This window comes from Trichomycterus rosablanca, chromosome 5 (genome assembly GCF_030014385.1).
Source record: "Trichomycterus rosablanca isolate fTriRos1 chromosome 5, fTriRos1.hap1, whole genome shotgun sequence".
NCBI classification, from domain to species: Eukaryota; Metazoa; Chordata; class Actinopteri; order Siluriformes; family Trichomycteridae; genus Trichomycterus; species Trichomycterus rosablanca.
Window position 1 is genome coordinate 3,094,369 of NC_085992.1, and position 17,593 is coordinate 3,111,961.

The following is a 17,593-nucleotide window of genomic DNA, read 5'->3' on the forward strand; positions in this document are numbered from 1 at the left end:
GAGTTTGCAAAATGAGCATTCTTATTCGTAGTCAATTCACTGAATGTAGTTTTTAATCATATTTGGTGTATAATGATCAATAAACCTTTTTTTTTATTTGTAGACCATTACAAGGACTCACTATGCCCGAACTGCGGACACTGTATGACATCTACCAGCTGAGGGACAGTGGGTTCGGTCGGCCAAAGCCAAGACATGGACTCAAGCTGCTGTACTGGTTCACGACCCACCGTGTATCTTTTAATTATGAGAAGGACGTTATGCACCCACTGCATGATCTAGAGGATGTAGAAAATGGAAAATATTTTCAGCCGTTTCAGAACAGATATGAGAGAGGTGGTAGACACCTGCCTAAAGTGAACCTTCCCTACTACGAGGTGGGCAATCTGAGTAAACCAGCAGCAAATAAACTGCCCGATTATGCCCTAGAAGATTATAACCGCTATTCTGATGGTGCCAATAAGGACCGCATCATAGTCAGCATAAAAGACAACTGTTATGAAAAAGTTTACGTGACCACGCACTCTGATCAGTCACGATTCGACGTGAACGCCACCTACGAAATCGACAAGCAGCTTTTCAAAAGCATCAAGGGAATGTCATTGCATTACTTTCTCAGGCGAACTGATTATCAGACACAGGAGAATGCCAAGGTTCTAAATTACATGAGTTACACTGGCACCACATCATGGGCTGGTAAGCCTCAATCCCAGTCGCCTGTTCCACAAGCAGCCTCAAGCTACACTTCACCAGTCACGCCCTCAGAGAACCAGGAGGAGAACCAGGAGGAGAACCAGGACGTCTACATTACTGTGGAAACTGATCTGATAATTGACAATACAGAAAGTCAAAAACGCTGCCAATGCATCATACTATAGTACAGTACTATAGTTCTCTTTGGTATTGCACATTTGATACACTGAATCATTTTAAGTTATCACTGGTTGCACCTCCACCACTGGATGCACATCTGTCTCTGCGATCCATCATTTTCATCCAGATCGTGACAAAGCAACTCAGCATTATCACACTTACACCACTAACGTACACCATTAACTGTTGATTTAATGCTTCCAACTATGAGGTGTCGGACATATGACTCTTGTATATAAAGCTCGACATAAAACTTTATCCCAAAATGTTTGGTTTTTAATTTATTAAAGGAAATAATTTATGTACCTCTTGAATATCAGGGTTTCCTCCTTGCCTTCCTTCCACAAATCCCATTTTTGCCGACCTTGGATGACTTCAGCTTTTGTGACTTTCTGGCTAAGCTGTCAGTTAAGACAATTTTGTAGCTCGGCTACTACTGGATAAATTTATTCGTTTAATTCAATTAGAGACAATTTGATTCTGAATCCAAATCAATTCTCAATTTGATTTTAAATCTGATTATCAATTTGATTCTGAATCAGATTATCAATTTAATTCTGAAACTGACTTTATATTGATTCTGAATCTTATTCTCATTTTGATTCTGAATCTGATTCTTGATTTGATTCTGAATCTGTTTCTCAATTTGATTCTAAAACTGATTCTAATTTAATTCTGAATCTGATTCTATATTTGATTCTGAATTTGATTCTGAAAATGAAATGAATATCAAATTAAATTCCCTGTAACATCTTTGTACACCTAGTTGTGTTTACATCCCTTCAATTCACTGTGTGCTTCAGATCTTCACACATTACTTGTTCAGCTCTACCTCTAATTATCACCCAATTTTAAATTTATAAAAAGTGTAATGAGTTTAAATAGTAGACAAGATAACAATAGGACAAAGTGATACTATTTGTTATAATAAAATAGACTTAAAGATGCTACTTTGGATTTTAAAATGATATAAAGTTGCCCTGTTCAGGGTATTCCTGCCTGTGCCCAGTGTTTCCGGGTGACTTAGACCCACCGTGACCATGACCAGAGCAAAGTGGCTGATGGAAAAAAAAAAAAAAGATAAATAAAATTCAGAAAGATATTATTGAAAAAGGAAAAATGATTGCTTGATTTTGCATGGAAAGCTGTTTGGTAGCAGGACCAAATGGGTACCCACAAAGACTTATTTTTTCCTTTAATTATTATTGTATAAGAAATGTAATAATATAAAGATGTGTTCTAATACACCTACAGTAGTACATTAGTACTCTATCAGCTCTGTAATTTCCTTTTTCACCAAATAAACACAATTTATTTAAAGTTTAGGATTTTGTTATAATGACAGAGAAAAACAAGCTGAGTCATTTTACTAAAATAAAAAAAGCCCACTGCACACACCCTGTGTATGAGTGACGATGTGTGTGTGTGTGTGTGTGTGTGTATGACGATGTGTGTGTGTGTGTGTGTGTGTGTGTATGACGATGTGTGTGTGTGTGAGTGTGTATTCTTCTAACATGACTCATAAGTGTTAAAAGGTCAAACGGTTTGGTGTGAGGTAAGAATAGAGGTGGTTCCAAAATATTGACAACCCTCGACGCAATCTGACACTCCTTTATATTCTTCTAATGTATGTTTGCTCATTAAAGCATTTAATAAACGTCTTTCTAAAAAAAAAGAATCAAGTTAGACCAGAAAAACAAGACATTATAAATACTGACAGATCAACAAGCACGTTCCACTCATCACTGCCTTTATACGACTCTATAACGACAAAAATGTGCTTCATTTGAGCTACTAAACATTAATTCTTTTAGAAGTTGATTTTATTCACATATTTTTGTACTAAATTATTGTTGTATACCTGGATTAACAAGAGCCTCAGTTCTGACAAATGTGAGGAAATATGTAGGTGATGGAATAATGTACAGCAGTACCTTGTAACTCAACGTCCCCTAAACTCAAAAGCTTTGAAACTCAACCCCCTTCTTGGAAAAATCTGTACCCTTAAACTCAACGTGTTCAGTTTGTTTTAAAAAAATATATATTTATTTAATTTTAAATTAACAATGAACAGACACTTTGTTCAGCGCTTGGCTTGAGCGGTGCAGTAAAACATCATCAAAGTGCGAATATGAGCTGAATCTGCATTTATCTGTGTTTATCAAAATTTTTCTCAGTTTCACTTTTAAACTTGTGTTACAGCTCGAGCTTCTGAGAAATTGTGAGAATCAGATTGAGAAATGAGTGGATCAGACACAGCAGCGCTGCTGGAGTTTTGAAACATCTCTCTGTCACTGCTGGACTGAGAATCATCCACCAACCAAAAATATTCAGCCAACAGCGCCCCGTGGGCAGCGTCCTGTATCCACTGATGAAGGTCTAGAAGATGACCAACTCAAACAGCAGCAATAGATGAGCGCTCGTCTCTGACTTTACATCTACAAGGTGGACCAACTAGGTAGGAGTGTCTAAAAGAGTGGACAGTGAGTGGACACAGTATTTAAAAACTCCAGCAGCGGTGCTGTGTCTGATCCACTCATACCAGCACAACACACACTAACACAATGGACAGTGAGTGTAGAAACAAGGCGGTGGTTTTAATGTTATGGCTGATCAGTGTACATATTATATAAAACTGACCACATATTCAGATTATTACACCGCTGTAGGTATAACTTTGACCTCACAGATTTTCATAAAACCCACAATACGTTTGTAAAGAACTCAAAATCATGAACGTCTGTTCAGATAGAAAAGTACATAAACATTCAGTCACATAAATGGAGGAGTTTGCATTCAGGAGACTTCATGGGTTAAGGGCCTTGCTTAAGGGTCCTACAGTGGCAACTTGGAATTGAAACTGAAACCTTCTGATTACTTACAGTGCCTTAACCGCTGAGGTAAGACTGCCAAACCATCCACATCTCCTCCAAGTGCATTTAAACTTCATCTGTATGTAAATCTAGATGAATCTCTCCCACTTTGGTTTCTAAACAGATCAGTTCTGCTTCCTGACTAACAGGCGCTTGTTTTGAGGAAGTCTTAAAAACACCTACAGCTGAGGATAAATGAAATCAGAATGTAAAAGAACTGGTATAACAGCTATAGGGGATTTTTGTGTGAATTGCTTAATAATGGCATCATAGCACAGTGTATGGTTTGTTTTCTGATGTTTACTTGAACGGCTTTTCCGTGGCATGACGTGACGTGTTGTGGATCGTTCAGCTATTTAAATTTCCAGGATTTAGCAGACGATAATATCCAGAGAGACGTACAGACACGATTTGTGCTTCCTACGGTGAACTTTTCCTTCTACAAACAGACGACAGTCTAAGGACGAAGGTCTGCTGGAACCCCGTAAGAAGACGATTCGGGTAAGAACAGATTCTTTTTTAAATCATCATGAGTGCAGCGAAGTATTAATTACGTGTCTCTCTTTTCTGTTGTACTTGCTTAAATTGTTTTGGTAGCTTTTATAAACTCTATTTAATACAACTTTTGCTTCAATAAGTCCCAAATAATTTATGATAACATGATAAAAGATTTTAACCAATATGTAAACAAGCAGAGAGCTGGAATCTCAGTTGTGATATTAACCGGCTGGCCGCCACACAAGCACAACTGGCAGTGCTGGAGGTCTCTCATTAATTATTGCTTTTTATTTTTACTATAGTAAAACACTGTATCTCTTATAGACCAGGGGTATTGCATTTGTTTGCATTTGCATTAGTTTCCTTACTACTGTGGTCTCTGGAACACTGACCTTTCAGAACTAGCACTCACTAAACACGGTTTTTGCAGGCCGGCCACTTCTGAGTGAATTCATAAACTGTTTGACTTAATTTGTTTTAAGACAATGGCTATTACTGTGGTTCGGTGGAGTCCCAAACCCTTAAAAAATGACTGGCAGTCACACAGGCACAACTGGCAGTGCCTAAGAAAGGGAGGTTGATAAGGGACTGATGTTACAACAGGACAGGACCAGCCTAAGAACTATTAGCTAAACTATTAAAAGAATATTAATTAATTTGGCAAAATGTAGTTACTACTGAATGTAATTAATTTAGTAGTATTTTATTAGAAGGTTTACAAGAAGGTCCCAGGTTTTGATTCCTTTCTGTGTGGAGTTTGCATGTTCTCCCCGTTTCTGTGTGGGAGCTCCGGTTTCCTCCCACAGTCCAAAGACGTGCAAGTGAGGTAAATTGGAGCTACAAAATTGTCCATGACTGTGTTTGACATTAAATTTGAACTGATGAATCTTGTGTAAGCAGTATCTACCTGTCCGGTCATTAATGTAAACAAAGTGTGTAAAAAATGAGGTAAAAATAATATAGATAATAACATTTCAGCGTTTCTTGTTTTATTTGTAGACCCTTACAAGGACTCAATATGCAAACACTGTATAACATCAAACAGCTGAGGGACACTGAATTTGGTCGGCCAAAACCAAGACATGGACTCAAGCTGCTGTACTGGTTCGCTAAGGAATGTGTCCGTATTGATGGGAACGATGATATGCACTCATTGCGTAATCCAGAAAATGGACAGTTTGGTTTTCATCTGTTTCAGAACAGATGTGATAGAGGTTTTAAACTCCTGCCTGAAGTGAACAACACCCTACAGCACTACTACGAGGTGGGCAATCTGGGTAAAAGGGAAGCAAATAACCTGCCTTCCTTTGTTAGAGAAGATTTTCCCCAAAACTCTGGAGAAGCTAATAGGGACCGCGTCATAGTCAGCGTAAATAATAACGGCTGTTTTGAAAAGGTTTACGTGACCACACACTCTGATCAGTCGCAGTTTAACATAAACGCCACCTACGAAATCAACAAGCAGCTTCTCAAAAGTATCCAGGGCATGGAATTAGATGACTTTTTAACAGAATCTGGGTATCAGACACAGAATAATGCAAAAGTGGGTTATAGCGGCACCACAGCATGGGCCAGTAACCCTCAATCCCAGTCGTCTGTTCCACAAGCAGCCTCAAGCAACACTTCACCAGTCAGGCACTCGGAGAACCAGGAGGAGAACCAGCACGCCCAGATTATTGTAGAACCTGGACTGATAACTGATTATGCAGAAAGCCAAAATCGTTGCCAATGCACCATATTATAGACTCTTCATCTGTGTAAATACTTTCTGATTTCCTCTGGAATTGGATATTAGATGCACTTAATTATTTAATGTTATTGTACAAATGTATTGAAAAGACACAAAAATCTAAAATCCCACTTCACAAAGATAGGATGTTGGAAATGGAAGCAGTGTTTTCATTGCTTTTGTAGTGATCTCTAATTATTTATACTTTCTGTGCGGCCCGGTAATAAATGACCCATGGACCGGTGCCGGTCCGTGGCACGGAGGTTGGGGACCACTGCTCCATAGAGCAGAACTGCATAATAACCTGCTTTAACATTGTGACCTGCTATTCCCCTACCAGCCAGCAGGGGAGCAGGGGAAACAGGTTGACACGAAGTACCATTCACCAAACGGCTTTATTTTCTGTCTCCGTGTCTCCTCGGCACATTTACTTTTGGGCGTGTTATCTTATTTTGATCAGACATACAGCAGGGCTTTCTGCTACTGCCTTTAAAAGCCACTGAAACTTGAATTCTGTTTCCGGCCCCTTCGGACTGAATTCATAAACTGTTTTTCTTAATTTTAGTTTAAAGTTAATGGTTCTTACTGTGGTTTGGTGGAATCCCAAACCCTTAGAAAAGTCCCAAACCCTTTGACTGGCTGTGTTCTGTTAGCTGAACTAGTTTACTGACTTAATTTCTTTAAACCTGTTAAATATGTTACCATTTAATTTGGGTGATATGGGTGTTGAATAACTTTGTTTCTTGAATAAATAAAATGTTTTCTTTATGTTTTTACTAAACATTCCTCTGTGTCAAATAAAACTGAAGCACAAAGTTTGGTTTGAACCTGGTTTTATTGCCTAACTGAGTCATTATTTTATTTAAGGCTAAGTTTACACTACACGACTACATGTGATCAGATTGCTGTGGTTGCTCACTGTGGTTTGCTCACTACAATCACTGACTGATCAGCGATATGGAGGGTCACAAATCACACCTTTCACCATGTTTTTCACCAGGAGGAATCGCTGACGAGTCTGTCTGGTCTCTAGACTATTTCTTGTCACAAAAACACACACAATAAGAAATAATCCAAGCCGTTTGTGTGCTGATAATCTGGGGGAAGGGTTTGATTTGGATATGTGACCAACAGGAATCTGGTATTCCAAGATCAAGCATCTCCACCATTAAGAAGCGTAAGGAAACAATAAAGAAGTAAAGCTAAAGTGCAGCTTTTATTGTATTTTTATTGATTTTTAACTGTTTTAATTGTATTTCAGTGCTTTTATATTATATTTTTATTATATATATTATATTATACTGACTTTACATCTACAAGGTGGACCAACTAGGTAGGAGTGTCTAATAGAGTGGACAGTGAGTGGACACGGTATTTAAAAACTCCAGCAGCACTGCTGTGTCTGATCCACTCATACCAGCACAACACACACTAACACACCACCACCATGTCAGTGTCACTGCAGTGCTGAGAATCATCCACCACCTAAATAATACCTACTCTGTGGTGGTCCTGTGGTGGTCCTGACCATTGAAGAACAGCATGAAAGGGGGCTAATAAAGCATGCAGAGAAACAGATGGACTACAGTCAGTAATTGTAGAACTACAAAGTGCTTCTATATGGTAAGTGGAGCTGATAAAATGGACAGTGAGTGTAGAAACAAGGCGGTGGTTTTAATGTTATGGCTGATCAGTGTATATATTATATAAAACTGACCACATATTCAGATTATTACACCGCTGTAGGTATAACTTTGACCTCACAGATTTTCATAAAACCCACAATACGTTTGTAAAGAACTCAAAATCATGAACGTCTGTTCAGATAGAAAAGTACATAAACATTCAGTCACATAAATGGAGGAATTTGCATTCAGGAGACTTCAAGGGTTAAGGGCCTTGCTTAAGGGTCCTACAGTGGCAACTTGGAATTGAAACTGAAACCTTCTGATTACTTACAGTGCCTTAACCGCTGAGGTAAGACTGCCAAACCATCCACATCTCCTCCAAGTGCATTTAAACTTCATCTGTATGTACAGTGCCTTGCAAAAGTATTCAGCCCCCTTGAACTTTTCAACCTTTTGCCACATTTCAGGCTTCAAACATAACGATATGAAATTGTAATTTTTTGTGAAGAATCAACAACAAGTGGGACACAATCGTGAAGTAGAACGAAATTTATTGGATATTTTAAACTTTTTTTTAGAAATAAAAAACTAAAAAGTGGGGCGTGCAATATTATTCGGCCCCTTTACTTTCAGTGCAGCAAACTCACTCCAGAAGTTCAGTGAGGATCTCTGAATGATCCAAAGTTGACCTAAATGACTGATGGTGATAAATAGAATCCACCTGTGTGTAATCAAGTCTCCGTATAAATGCACCTGCTCTGTGACAGTCTCAGAGTTCTGTTTAAAGCGCAGAGAGCATCATGAAGACCAAGGAACACACCAGGCAGGTCCGAGATACTGTTGTGGAGAAGTTTAAAGCCGGATTTGGATACAAAAAGATTTCCCAAGCTTTAAACATCTCAAGGAGCACTGTGCAAGCGATCATATTGAAATGGAAGGAGTATCAGACCACTGCAAATCTACCAAGACCCGGCCGTCCCTCTAAACTTTCAGCTCAAACAAGGAGAAGACTGATCAGAGATGCAGCCAAGAGGCCCATGATCACTCTGAATGAACTGCAGAGATCTACAGCTGAGGTGGGAGACTCTGTCCATAGGACACAATCAGTCGTACACTGCACAAATCTGGCCTTTATGGAAGAGTGGCAAGAAGAAAGCCATTTCTCAAAGATATCTATAAAAAGTCACCTGGGAGACACGCCAAACATGTGGAAGAAGGTGCTCTGGTCAGATGAAACCAAAATCGAACTTTTTGGCCACAATGCAAAACGTTATGTTTGGCGTAAAAGCAACACAGCTCATCACCCTGAACACACCATCCCCACTGTCAAACATGGTGGTGGCAGCATCATGGTTTGGGCCTGCTTTTCTTCAGCAGGGACAGGGAAGATGGTTAAAATTGATGGGAAGATGGATGGAGCCAAATACAGGACCATTCTGGAAGAAAACCTGTTGCAGTCTGCAAAAGACCTGAGACTGGGACGGAGATTTATCTTCCAACAAGACAATGAACCAAAACATAAAGCAAAATCTACAATGGAATGGTTCACAAATAAACGTATCCAGGTGTTAGAATGGCCAAGTCAAAGTCTAGACCTGAATCCCATCGAGAATCTGTGGAAAGAGCTGAAAACTGCTGTTCACAAACGCTCTCCATCCAACCTCACTGAGCTCGAGCTGTTTTGCAAGGAAGAATGGGCAAAAATTTCTGTCTCTCGATGTGCAAAACTGATAGAGACATACCCCAAGCGACTTGCAGCTGTAATCGCAGCAAAAGGTGGCGCTACAAAGTATTAACGCAATTATTAACACAAACAAATTATTTCTAAAAAAAGTTTAAAATATCCAATAAATTTCGTTCCACTTCACGATTGTGTCCCACTTGTTGTTGATTCTTCACAAAAAATTACAATTTCATATCGTTATGTTTGAAGCCTGAAATGTGGCAAAAGGTTGAAAAGTTCAAGGGGGCTGAATACTTTTGCAAGGCACTGTAAATCTAGATGAATCTCTCCCACTTTGGTTTCTAGACAGATCAGTTTCTGTTTCCTGACTAACAGGCGTTTGTTTTGAGGAAGTCTTAAAAACACCTACAGCTGAGGATAAATGAAATCAGAACATAAAAGAACTGGTATAACAGCTATAGGGGATTTTTGTGTGAATTGCTTAATAATGGCATCATAGCACAGTGTATGGTTTGTGTTCTGATATTTACTTGAACGGCTTTTCCGTGGCATGACGTGACGTGTTGTGGATCGTTCAGCTACAGTGTATCACAAAAGTGAGTACACCCCTCACATTTCTGCAAATATTTCATTATATCTTTTCATGGGACAACACCATAGACATGAAACTTGGATATAACTTAGAGTAGTCAGTGTACAGCTTGTATAGCAGTGTAGATTTACTGTCTTCTGAAAATAACTCAACACACAGCCATTAATGTCTAAATAGCTGGCAACATAAGTGAGTACACCCCACAGTGAACATGTCCAAATTGTGCCCAAATGTGTCGTTGTCCCTCCCTGGTGTCATGTGTCAAGGTCCCAGGTGTAAATGGGGAGCAGGGCTGTTAAATTTGGTGTTTTGGGTACAATTCTCTCATACTGGCCACTGGATATTCAACATTGCACCTCATGGCAAAGAACTCTCTGAGGATGTGAGAAATAGAATTGTTGCTCTCCACAAAGATGGCCTGGGCTATAAGAAGATTGCTAACACCCTGAAACTGAGCTACAGCATGGTGGCCAAGGTCATACAGCGGTTTTCCAGGACAGGTTCCACTCGGAACAGGCTTCGCCAGGGTCGACCAAAGAAGTTCAGTCCACGTGTTCGGCGTCATATCCAGAGGTTGGCTTTAAAAAATAGACACATGAGTGCTGCCAGCATTGCTGCAGAGGTTGAAGACGTGGGAGGTCAGCCTGTCAGTGCTCAGACCATACGCCGCTCACTGCATCAACTCGGTCTGCATGGTCGTCATCCCAGAAGGAAGCTGACGCACAAGAAAGCCCGCAAACAGTTTGCTGAAGACAAGCAGTCCAAGAACATGGATTACTGGAATGCGCTGTGGTCTGACGAGACCAAGATAAACTCGTTTGGCTCAGATCGTGTCCAGCATGTGTGGCGGCGCCCTGGTGAGAAGTACCAAGACAACTGTATCTTGCCTACAGTCGAGCATGGTGGTGGTAGCATCATGGTCTTGGGCTGCATGAGTGTTGCTGGCACTGGGAAGCTGCAGTTCATTGAGGGAAACATGAATTCCAACATGTACTGTGACATTCTGAAACAGAGCATGATCCCCTCCCTTCGAAAACTGGGCCTCATGGCAGTTTTCCAACAGGATAACGACCCCAAACACAACCTCCAAGATGACAACTGCCTTGCTGAGGAAGCTGAAGGTAAAGGTGATGGACTAAACCCAATTGAGCACCTGTGGCACATCCTCAAGTGGAAGGTGGAGGAGTTCAAGGTGTCTAACATCCACCAGCTCCGTGATGTCATCATGGAGGAGTGGAAGAGGATTCCAGTAGCAACCTGTGCAGCTCTGGTGAATTCCATGCCCAGGAGGGTTAAGGCAGTGCTGGATAATAATGGTGGTCACACAAAATATTGACACTTTGGGCACAATTTGGACATGTTCACTGTGGGGTGTACTCACTTATGTTGCAGCTATTTAGACATTAATGGCTGTGTGTTGAGTTATTTTCAGAAGACAGTAAATCTACACTGCTATACAAGCTGTACACTGACTACTCTAACTTATATCCAAGTTTTATTTCTATAGTGTTGTCCCATGAAAAGATATAATAAAATATTTGCAGAAATGTGAGGGGTGTACTCACTTTTGTGATACACTGTATTTAAATTTCCAGGATTTAGCAGACGATAATATCCAGAGAGACGTACAGACACGATTTGTGCTTCCTCCGGTGAACTTTTCCTTCTACAAACAGACGACAGTCTAAGAACGAAGGTCTGCTGGAACCCCGTAAGAAAACGATTCGGGTAAGAACAGATTTTTTTTAAAATCATCATTAAGTATATTATATAAGGTATTAAATAAAAGTGTCTGCAAAACGATAAAAACTATTGGATATATAAATCAGTTTTGGAATAAACAAAAGCTCCAGCTAGTGAACAGAATTCATTTAGAGTTTAATTTTCTATTTATTTTAGTTTTATTTTGATTGAATTAAATACCCTGGTGACAGTGCACTATAGTGTAATACAGTGCATTAAACAACATTTTGTGTAGTTATTATACTTTAATTGTGCAAAAATAATACAAAAGCTTGACTTTAATTGTATTAAAGTGTACTGTATTTAAGTGTACTAAACTTCACTAAATCGGGACTATTTTAAGTATATTTAATTCAACTTGCGTATACTACAGCATGTGTATTTAACTCCATGTTTTACATACACTTGAAGTAAAATTAAAGTATATTTAATAAATATTCCAAGTTCACCTGGAGTACTTTAGAGTAAAAATGTACTTCCTTCTAGACCAGATTCTTTGTGCATAGCAATATATTTATCAGCCACACACTGATCTCAGGAGGGTGTGTGTGTGTGTTGGGGTGTAGGAACTATGAACCAACAATTTGTTTTGAGGTGGTTATGAGCCGGTAACAGAGACGATATTCGAACACACGAGTTCGACATGTCAGATTTTATGTGTTAGCATGTTTTACCACTGTAATCATATGTAGTAACACCTATTAAGATTCCTCTTCTTATGAGTAGACACGTAAAGTTTTATACCAGTTCATTGTTGAAGTGAATGTTTTAAAAATCTGCTTTAATTAAAAAGTGAATTTGATCTGTAATACTAAAGGTATGTTAAATAAACTGTTTAGCTTTATTGTGAGTTGTAGTCACTTGAAAATACACTTGAAATGTAAATTTTTACTCGTTCATTCATCAGCTTCTTATCATAATTAGGGCCATAGGGGTGCTAAAGTTTAACCCAGAGGGAGACACATAATTAGTTGTAATTTTAAAAGCATTTATCTAATGAGGTTTACACAGGTTACTATTTCAACTCCATAAGTACACCGAATGAATATTTATGTAGTGCATTCTTTGCAAGCATAATTACAGCATCATGTGAAATCCATTAATTACATGCAAAGTAAAAATACATGGCATGGTATTAAAAAAAGTACCTGAATATGGTCTTTAATTTATTTTCCAAATTAGAATTAAATAACACTGAAATATATTTAAAATTATTATATTTTAAGATAGGAAATTGTAAAAATGTTTTAGTATTGTACCAATAAGTAACTTTCTGAAAAAATTACACCTAAGTACCCCTTTGTATAACGTGTTAAAAGCGCTTTACGTGAATTACTACAGCAGTTGTTTAACATACTTTGCAAATATATACCAAACATCTATTTGACAAGTATTTGAGAAGTACATTAAATAAAACTTAATTGTAATTGTAACTTCATGTATTAAAAGTATACATTTTATAATTTTTGAAAAGTATGATAAAAGTGTACAATCATTTGACCAAAGTATGACATTAATATATTTTAACATGTTTGACATAAGAACACACATATGCTAGTTTACTTAGACAAATCTCAGTATATTTCGAATACACTTAACTGCATTTTTTTCACTAGGTTACAATTTTAGCTATTTCATGAAACTCTTTATCTTGGTCAGGTTCATGACGGATCCACTGGCCAGGGCGCCAATCCATTGTGGGGTAATTAAATAAATGATTGGCCAAACCCAGGACTATTTGTCTCTTTTCTGTCGCACTTGCTTGAAATGTTTTGGTAGCTTTTATAAACAGCACTTTCGCCTCAATAAGTCCTGATTAATTTACAAACAACACATAAATGATTTTATCCAATATGTTTCTGTACTTTGCAAAATAAATTTTTCCACCAGTCCTGATCAGACTGACAGTCAGTGCTACCAAATTCCCCACTATGGTTAAACCACTAAATATAAACGAGTGGTGCTCGGATGGTGCAGTAGTTCTGTAGAGAACTCGAGCTTTAGAGTTCGAATCTCAGCAGTGTTTTTGACCAAATGACAAGCAAGAATGAGGGACTGATGATTAACAAACAGTGGTGTGTGGCTCTCTGCTAGACCTCAGCTCTGATGGGTAATAGGAAGCGGCCAGCAACTGCGGTGGTGCTTCAGCAGAAGAAGTTACAATCGGACAGAACCAGACCAGAGAATATTAATTAACTATCTAAAGAATATTAATTATTTTGGCAAAATTTGCATCACTACTGAGTGTAATTAATTTAATAGCATTTTAATTTCGATCTTTGGGATAAAAATTAAAAGGATATGATTATTAAACTGCTGAATGGGATAAATGCATATTTGTTTTCTAACAAGCGTTTCTTGTTTTATTTGTAGATCATTACAAGTACTCAATATGCGAACACTGTATAACATCAACGAGCTGAAGAACACTGGATTTGGTCGGCCAAAACCAAGACATGGACTCAAGCTGCTGTACTGGTTTGCTAATCAATGTGTCCGTATTGATCGGAATGTTATGCACTCATTGTGTAAGCCAGAAAATGGACAGTTTGGTTTCCATCTGTTTCAGAACAGATGTGATAGAGGTTTTAAACTCCTGCCTGAAGTGGACAACACCAAACAGCACTACTACGAAGTGGGCAATCTACATAAATGGGAAGCAAATAACCTGCCTTCCTTTGTTAGAGAAGATTTTCACCAAAACTTTGGTGAAGCTAATAGGGACCGCGTCATAGTCAGCGTAAATAATAACGGCTGTTTTGAAAAGGTTTACGTGACCACACACTCTGATCAGTCGCAGTTTAACATAAACGCCACCTACGAAATCAACAAGCAGCTTCTCAAAAGTATCCAGGGCATGAATTTAAATGCCTTTTTAACAGAATCTGGGTATCAGACACAGAATAATGCAAAAGTGGGTTACAGCGGCACCACAGCATGGGCCAGTAACCCTCAATCCCAGTCGTCTGTTCCACAAGCAGCCTCAAGCTACACTTTACCAGTCAGGCCCTCGGAGAACCATCACGCCCAGATTAATATGGAACCTGATCTGATACTTGACAATAGAGAAAGCTCAAATCTCTGCGGATGCACCATATTATAGACCCTTCATCTGTGTAAATGCTTTCTGATTTCCTCTGGAATTGCATATTAGATGCACTAAATAATTTAATGTTATTGTACAAATGTATCGAAAAGACACAAAAATCTAAAATCCCACTTCACAAAGATAGGATGTTGGAAATGGAAGCAGTGTTTTCATAGCTTCTGTGTGACCCGGTAATAAATGAACCGGTACCGGTCTGTGGCCCGGTGGTCGGGGACCACTGCTCTATAGCAGAACTGCTTAATACAGTGGTACCTTAAAACTCAATGTCAATTGGTTTAGGGTATTTTTTCATATACAGATGTTTGGGAAACCTGTTAATGCATCCATGGTCCCGTGGAGCTGCAGATATTTTAGGCTCATGTAAAATATTGAGGTTGCTTTTGACACATACATTAAAAATAACACAAATATAATATAAAAACACTGAAATAAGAAGCTGGTTCTCACAATTTCTCAGAAGCTCGAGCTGTAACACAAGTTTAAAAGTGAAACAGGGAGGAAAAACACAGATACATGTGGAGCTTTTAGAATGGATCTGATGCTTATTCCACAGAAATGCAGATAAACACATTTAAAAAAAAAAAACCAAACTGAACAGGTTGAGTTTAAGGGGACAAATTTCTCGATGAAGAGCATTGAGTTTTAAAGATTTTGAGTTTAGGGGACGTTGAATTACAAGGTACCGCTGTAATCTGCTTTAACATCGTGACCTGCAGAGGGGACAGGGGAAAGAGGTCGACACGAACTACCAATCACATCATTCCTCGTGCTCATGATGCGTTTTTGCCCCTCACTCCCTTAATCTAACTTTTTCTTTGATAGGAATTATTATTTTTAGTTTCATTTGCTCTAGATGCCACAGCTTTACCCTTCTTTTTTTTTTTTTTAAGGTTGCTCTCCATTTTTCAAATCCCCCTTTTTCTAGAAAGCCTTTAGGTTCACCAGTGTGCTAAAAAGATTGTTGTTGCATTTATTGCCCCCTTGCTTCCAAACGTAATCCAATCGGCTTTATTTTCTGTGTCTCCTGAGCACATTTACTTTTGGGCGTGTTATTTTGTTTTGATCAGACATACAGCAGGGCTTTCTGCTACTGCTTTCATAACTTTTTTAATATTTTGGTTTATCGTCCATGAAAAAAACAGCATCACAAAATGCTGGCGGTCTCTCATTAATTATTTTTTAATGCGATTGTATACCTTGAACACCAGGAGTATTGAATTTACAGTTTCTTTACTACAGTAGTGTGGTCTCTGAAACACTGACCTTAGCTGACCTTAGCTCATGTGACATTCAAAACAAGCAATTACCAAACACTGTTTTTGTAGGCCGGCCACTTCTGAGTAAATTCATGAACTGTTTTCATTTGTTTAAAGACAATTTGTTCTTACTGTGGTTTGGTGGAGTCCCAAACCTTTAGAAATTGATTTGAAAGACTTTCCACAATACAATATTTATGTCTTTTATGTCTTTAGATTGTGTAACAGTGTTCCTGTAGAAACTTTAATAGACTTGAATTGTAAGAGGAAAACAAAACAGGTTCTAACAGGTTTTAGCAGATTTGTGTTCTTGGACTGTTGTTTACTTAAACTACAGTAATGAAATGTTTACTATGGAAGAACTTCTATAAGTCGCTCTGGATAACAGCGTCTGCTAAATGCCGAAAATGTAAACGTAAATGTAAAGACTGGCTGTGTTCTGTTACCTAAACTGGTTTACTGATTTAATGTGTTTGAACTGGTTAAATATGTAACCAATATGTAACCATGTAATTTGGGTGATATGGGTGTTGGATAACCTTCTTTCTTAAATAAATAAAAATGATGTTTTATTTGTTATGTTTTTATTAAACATTCCTCTGTGTAATATTAACATTTGTTTAAACAGGTTGAATATGTTACCATTTGGGTTACAATTTAGTTTCTTGAATGAATTAAATATTGTTTTATATATGTTTTTACTATATGCTCCTGTGTAAAATTACATTTTGTTTACAAATCTGAGTTAATGTAGGAAATATGTAAAATATACTTTTATTTAACTTTACGTAGAATTAGTTGAATAAAACTACAATTTGGTTTGAACCGGTTTTTACTGCGTAACTGAGTCATTATTTTATTTAAGTTTACACTACACAACTTTCAGTGATCAGATTGCTGTGGTCATTGTGGTTTGCTTACTACAATCACTGACTAATCAGTGATATGGGGGGGTCACAAACCACACCGTCTTTCACCAGGAGGAATCACTGACAGGAGGAGTCTGTCTGGTCTCCAAACTATTTCTTGTCACAAAAACACGCACATTAAGAACTAATCCAAGCCGTTTGTGCGCTGATATGCAGCAAAATATAAGGAAAATAATAATCTGGGGGAAGGGTTTGATTTGGATACGTGACCAACATGAATCTGTTTTGCTCTGCAGAGAGTCTGAGGTAAATAAATATTTTTTTAATGAAAAACGTAGGAGTTATAAAATGGGCGGGCGTGAGGGTTTGAGCGAGTTTGACGAGGGCCAGATTGTGATGGCTAGACGACTGGGTCAGAGCATCTCCAAAACTGCAGCTCTTGTGGGGTGTGTCCCGGTCTGCAGTGGTCAGTATCTATCAAAAGTGGTCCAAGGAAGGAACAGTGGTAAACCGGCGACAGGGTCATGGGCGGCCAAGGCTCATTGATGCACGTGGGGAGAGAAGGCTGGCCCGTGTGGTCCGATCTAACAGACGAGCTACTGTAGCTCAAACTGCTGAAGAAGTTAATGCTGGTTCTGATAGAAAGGTGTCAGAATACACAGAGCATCACAGTTGCAGGGCTGTTTTGGCAGCAAAAGGGGGACCAACACAATATTAGGAAGGTGGTCATAATGTTATG

General features: G+C 38.5%; 1 protein-coding gene across 1 annotated transcript in view; it reads right to left on the minus strand.

The window, feature by feature from the left end:
- Positions 1-17,593, minus strand: part of wdr17 (WD repeat domain 17) — a 58,366-nt gene that overhangs the window by 28,384 nt on the left and 12,389 nt on the right. The window lies entirely within an intron of this gene.